This window comes from Silurus aristotelis (genome assembly GCF_946808225.1).
Source record: "Silurus aristotelis genome assembly, chromosome: 1".
Lineage (NCBI taxonomy): Eukaryota > Metazoa > Chordata > Actinopteri > Siluriformes > Siluridae > Silurus > Silurus aristotelis.
Genome location: NC_139574.1, coordinates 490,201 through 496,827, shown reverse-complemented (window position 1 = coordinate 496,827; position 6,627 = coordinate 490,201). Strand labels below are relative to the sequence as shown.

The window sequence follows — 6,627 nt, the reverse complement described above, 5'->3', positions numbered from 1 at the left end:
AAATACAATATTTTTAATGAAATTTGTGTGTGTGTGTGTGTGTGTGTGTGTGTGTGTGTGTGTGTGTGTGTGTGTGTGTGTGTGTGCAGCCTAAGATCATCTGGATGAAGAATAGGATGATTATAGGTGATGACCCGAAGTATCTGATGCAGAACAATCAGGGAGTTTTAACACTGAACATCCGGAAAATGAGCAACTTCGATGGAGGAAAATACTCATGCATGGCTGTTAATGAGCATGGGCAAGATGAGGTGGAGTGTACAATTCAGGTTCGAGGTATGTGTGTGTGTGTTTATATCTGTCTGTCTTTCTACATTAGTATCTATCTTTTTTAATTTCTAAAGCATCTCTCTCTCTCTTTCTTTCTCAGCTGTCACTGCCGAGAAAAAAGACTAAAGATGGGTTGATGAAAAAATATCAATTTATTTTAACACAACTTCATGTGATGAAGTCAAAAATAAATACATTTCATCCTGAATTTACGCTGTTGTGATTGTGTTTTACACCACAGTCTGATCTACATATTAAACACTAATGATCTGTATATCAAAACACAAGAACTGTATACTATTAACACACTACAATCAGTCCACACCTCAAAGATGGTTTAAAGATGAACCCAGACTCAAAAGGAAACCCATCCTTATCTGTACTGAATGATCATTTGTTACAGTTCATCATTTTTGAGGTTACCACCAGTTCAGCGATGGATAAAAATGTTCATGTGATTGCAGTCCTTTTATTAGCTTATATTAATTACATTCTGATCTACATGGTTCTTGAGTTTAATCCACAGCAACTTGATAGATCTTTTGACTGGACCCATCCTCACCATTGTGATCCCATCTGAGCAAAGTTCTGGCCTTAATATGAGACACTATTTTTCAGTTCTGCTATATTATAAATAACAAACGATCAGACTTTTCCCACAACTCATCAACAAAGATAAAAGGTGGTATCAGAAGGTTTTGAGACTAGCTCTGTATACAAGAAAGTACTTGATTTATCTCCAAATCCACACCTTCAAAATAGTCCCCTTGCACAGCAATTCAGTTTAATTCAATTCATGTCATGTTTATTTGTATTGAGCTTTTAACAGTGAACAGTCTCAGAGCAGCTTTACACAGATACTGTGGTGATCAAAACGAATAAGATGTTCTTTATAAGTGTAAGTTTGTCCCTGATGAACAAGCCGGTGGAGACTGTGGTGAAGGAAAAACTTCCTGAGATGGCATAAGTCAAGTGAAGTTTATTTCTATTGCATTTTCTCAACACACATTGTCTCAAAGCAGCTTTACAGAATTTAACAGTGAAGGTGAAGGTGTGTGTTTATCCCTGATGAGCATCATGGAGTCTGTGGTGAAGAAAAAACTCCCTTAGATGTTATGAGGAAGAAACCTTGAGAGGAACCAGACTCAAAAGCAGAACCTCATCCTCATTTGGTGACATCAAGAGTGTGATTATAGTCTTTAAACAATCCAGAACACTGGAGAGTGAGAACTAACATGAGCACTGGAGTGTGTGATTATGACTGATGATCTTTCTACAGTCTTTTACAGTCATTATGGTTATAAAACCAGGAGAAACCACTTATATCTTTCAACATCTAACCCAAACACAGGATAATAAGATTTGCTAGCCACTGAAGAGTATTAAATACTTTTAATTATTTTGGAGTGTTTGTGTGTGTGAATTATTGTGTGTGTGTGTGTGTGTGTGTGTGTGTGTGTGAGCGCTTATAAACATATCCTGACGGTGTCGACTCGTTTAGACCCATATAATCACCTGGTTTAATCCAGGTCTCAGTGAGACAGAGTGCTGAAAGATTATTCTCTGTGATCATCTCATTTACAATCAGTGCTTTTAGAACTTTTTTATGTTTGTTTATCTGGCATTTTTCAGTTTTAACTGCAATAGGATTATTTCTGGATCTTGTGTATTTATTTCTTATTATGTCTTACTTTTAGTCAGATGGTGTGAAGCATCCTAGAGATGTTATCTGATAGCACTGCTGCTCCTACTCTCCTGGGGTGCAGGCCATCAAGACAGAAGAACCTCAGATGCTCCCAAAAAAAATTCAAATTATCAATTAAGAGAAGTTTGTGCTCTCAACATCATGACTGTAACCATTAATTTAGTGCAAAAAGTCTACTAAACTTCTCAATCCCTCGCTGGTAAGTGGGAAGAGGTCCTGACACAATGATCCTCATTGTGGATGATGTGCTATAAAGGAAGGGTGTAGATTGGACAGGTGAGACAGGTGAAGGTAATTAGTATGAAGGCGAGTTGCTGTGAGTGTGCTGAGTGCCGAGGGGGGGCCGGTGGTTCCCTGACACGTGGACATGCCAGACAATGGAATCTCCAAGAATCACGGTATCGCAATTCAATTCAATTCATGTTTATTTGTGTTGCGCTTTTAACAATGAACATTGTCTCAAAGCAGCTTTACACAGATAATGTGGTGATTAAATGTAAATATGTTTTTTGTAAGTATGTTTGTCCCTGATGAGCAACTGTGGCAAGGAAAAACTCCCCGAGATGGCATAAGGAAGAAACCTTGAGAGGAACCAGACTCAAGAGGGAACCCATCCTCATCTGGGTTGCACCGAATGTCCATTTGAAGCATATATACAATGTTGCGGGGTTCAGTGATGACGATCAGAAGCAAACTGTATTCCTGAGTCAGTGTAGCAGACTGTTGACATTAACTACAGTCCAATCCATCCTCAAAGTACCCGTTCTACTCCGGAATTTCATGGAACCACCCAAGGCATTGATGAGAGACCGTCCCAAGCTGCACAGAAGTGTGAAGATCCACGGACGGGAGAGGGGCAGGAACAGTGGTCACTAGCAGCATAACTAAAAGGGAGAACCAGAAGGTAACACAGACATGAGGGATCTCTGGGATAAGAGACGACCCACCACACCACCGTCAACAAACCTGAGTGAACGTGTGAATGTGAGGGGACGACAGCATCCAAATATACCAGTTCACCAAACACTCTATATCCATGATCCCTCCAGATCTGCTCCTTTACCTAAGAAAAATCTACTGATAAAAGGCTTGACTAAATAAATATGTGTTCAGTCTCGACTTGAACACTGAGACTGTGTCTGAGTCCAAAACACTGGTTGGAAGGTTGTTCCATAACTGTGGTGCTTTATAAGAGAAACATCTGCCCCCTGCTGTAGTCTTCATTATTTGAGGAACCAACAGATAGCCAGCAATAAACAGCTTTTTTGTCTCGCGGAGAGGGGAGAATCGTTTCTCAGTCGAGACCTTGAAGGCCGGTGGCAGTGGCGGCGTTTCTCTTTATATCTGCTGCCTCTGGGTAAAATAATTCATGATATTAACTTTCATTGCTATGCTGATGATACACAGCTGTATATTTCAGCAAAGCCAGATGAGAGAGATCAGCTTAACAATGTTAAGGAGTGTGTAAAGGACATTAGACAGTGGATGCTTGATAACTTAATTCTGCCTAACTCTGTAAAGACGGAAGTGTCAAGGCATTGCAGCTGAGACCCAAATGAGAAACACAACTGAAGTGATGTCATTTCAATAATTAATGCAACAGAAAGAAAAAATGCTCAAAGTTCAAAAAAGACAGTAGAAAGACACTAAAATCACAGTCTAAGAAACAGTCTACAAATCCAAACACTGGTAAACAGAAACTCTGAAAGCTAGGCAAAAACAAAGTCCAAAAAACAGGAAGCAGGCTGAAACAGCTATCAGATAGGAAACAAGAATGTGAAAAAAGGTGGATCTGAAAAATACCTGGGAGTTTGAGGTGGTCCACAACTGGGTTGCTAACTTCCAACGAAGCATGAGGCAAATTTCTAGCAAATGGATTTGAGTCGTAGATCTCAGGTGGATAGCCAGACCTTCTGGCCCAAATGATAGTGGGGCACAGGATGGCATCTGCAGTTTACCCAGGGAGCATAATTGTGGGAAGATTTTGTAAAATGGCCAAGGCCTTCCTCTACATTTTTTGATAGCACCAGACCAGGGCCAGGGCAGATGGAATAGATGTCCTTGCTTCCAGTGTGGATAACAGGGGGGATTGGTAGACATAGGTGGCTGAAAGAGCCCTGTGGCAGCTGTATGCAAGCGGTTGTGGCCATATCCCACCCAGTTCAGCTTAGAGGACAAGGGGAAAGGGTCCTCAGAGCAGAGGATTCAGAGCTCAATAACTCTGGCCACTGTGCACTGTGCTGAAAAAAAAGCTGACAGAGATCCCCAGAAGCTGAAAAAACTCTCTCCAGATTTTACCTGTAAAACTGGGAACCTGGTCCAACACAATATTTTGCAAAATGCTGTGTAGGCGGAACACATGTTGGAGGAGATGCTGGGCTGTCTCCTTGGCAGATGGGAGTTTAATGAGGGGGATGAAATGCGCTATTCAAGTAACGGTTGAAAACTGTGAGGATTGTTGTGTGCCTAGCAGAGTAGAAAAGGACTGTGACAAAATCCAGTGCTATGTGAGACCAGGGCCATCTGGGACACTAGTGTTGGGTGCAGGTGGGACAAACAGTGACAACTTCATGGATATCCTATAGGGTTGCGGCACCACATGAGCACCTGGGAGCACAGCTGATCAGGCATGAAAACCTTTTGCTGTGTACAACTCTCTGGGACAGGTTGGCCCGAAATGGCCTGACCCTTCTTTTGATGTGCAGATATCTGATCGAGGGCATATGGCTTGTCATTCTTGGATTCTGGGCGGAAGGCCAGGAAAAGGTCTAAATGGATGAAGGTGAGCTAGTAAAGTAGAACCACGATAGAGCTATAAGCCCAGATGAATCTTCAATAAAACTGTACCCCAAGAAGAGTTGGTATCCACCATGGTGGATACGTTCTTCTTGGAAGTTGGAAAAGATGATGTCATCAAGGTAGATAAAAAAAAATTGGTTAAGCATATTAAGTAACATCATTACCCAAGGCCTGGAACAATGCTGGTGCATTGGTGTTCCTGCATTGGTCAGGCCTAATGGCATTTCCAGGTATTTGCACTCACTCCTATCATCATAAAGTCATTTGATAGACTTGTCACAAGGCACATAAAGCACTGCTTCCTGTAACACTAGATCCACGGCAGTTTGCATACTGCCCAAACCGCTCCACAGACAACCCCATCTCCACCACACTCCACCTGGCCCTCGCTCACCTGAAAAACAAAGATTCATATGTATGAATGCTGTTTATAAACTCAAGTTTAGCATTAAATATCATTCCTTAGCACCTAATTGGGAAGCTGAGCATCTGAAGCTGAACATCTCCTTCTTCAACTGGATTCTGGATTTTTTTTGATTGAAAGTCCTCAGGCAGTCTGGATTGCAAACAACACCTCCAACACCACCACATTGAGCACTGGGGCTCTCAGGGCTGTGCACTCAGTCCCCTGCTGTTCACCCTGCTGACGCACAACTGTGTAGCAATGCACAGCTCGAATTGCATTGTTAAGTTTGCTGATGACACGACAGTGGTGGGTCTCATCAGCAAAAGCGATGAGTCAGCATACAGAGAGAAGGTTCAGAGGTTAATGAACTGGTTTAAAGCAAACAAACTGTCTCTGAATGTAGATAAAACTAAAGAGATGGTTGTTGACTGCCTCACACTGAACATCAACGTCTCCTCTATGGAGATCGTGGAGAGCACCAAATACATTTACATTTACATTTGCGGCATTTAGCAGACGCCATTATCCAGAGCGACGTACAGAAGTGCTTTAAATCTTTAGTAATGAATAAATCTACACTGGTACGCCAGATTACAAACTTAATATAAATATAACTCTTGAATTCTACAATTGGAAAGTGCTAATTTAAGTGTTTCAGGAAGATGGAGTTGTGATGGTTGAAGATGGTTGTGGTATCTGATGGAGGGAAAGAAAAGATTAGTTAAGTGTCATCTGCATAGCAGTGGTAAGAAAACCCACGTGAGGATATGATTTCACCAATTGAGTGGGTATAGAGGGAGAAAAGAAGGGGACCAAGTACCGAGCCTTGTGGAAAACCAGTGGTGAGTCTGCACGGAGCAGATGTGGATCCCCTCCATGATACCTGGTATGAGTGACCTTCCAGGTAGGAAGCAAACCATTCCCATGTTGATCTGCGGATACCGAGGCTCTTGAGGGTTGACAAAAGCGTCTTGTGGTTGACTGTGTCAAATGCTGCTGAAAGGTCCAGGAAGGAAAATTCCTTTGTGTTTACCTGGCAGAGAAGCTCATCTGGTCCCTTAACACCGGCTCCATAAAAAGGAAAGCCCAGCAGCATCTTTACTTTTTGAGAAAGCTGAGAAGGGCACAGCTCTCACCACACATTCTTACAACCTTGTAGAAAGGGACCATCAAGAGCATCCTGAGCAGCTGCATTATGGCCTGGTTTGACAGCTGAGATCATCTGGATGATCATCTGGAAATTTTCAATAAGGTGTTTCAATACTGGATTAGAAGTACAGCTTCATGTTTGGGGGGGGGCTGTTTTTTTTTTTTTTCCAGTGTGTGTTCAAATCCTGTATTCTCCAGCACGGAGGCGACTCCCCAATTGAGGGGCAAGCTGTTGGTGTCATTTCTACCATATATAGCTGACGCAGTACACAGTAAAAATGAGACAACGTTCCTAAAG

At 42.1% G+C, this 6,627-nt stretch overlaps 2 protein-coding genes across 3 annotated transcripts in view; both read left to right on the top strand.

Moving 5' to 3' along the window:
• Positions 1-279, top strand: part of LOC310728083 (myosin-binding protein C, fast-type-like) — a 29,166-nt gene extending 28,887 nt beyond the window's left edge. For both annotated transcript variants that reach the window (XM_083545196.1, XM_083545195.1), the window contains one exon: positions 90-279. The gene's annotated coding sequence lies outside the window, so the exon portion shown is untranslated. The remainder of the gene's footprint in view (positions 1-89) is intronic.
• The window catches only part of LOC310729622 (uncharacterized protein), a 441,633-nt gene that overhangs the window by 168,063 nt on the left and 266,943 nt on the right, over positions 1-6,627 (top strand). The window lies entirely within an intron of this gene.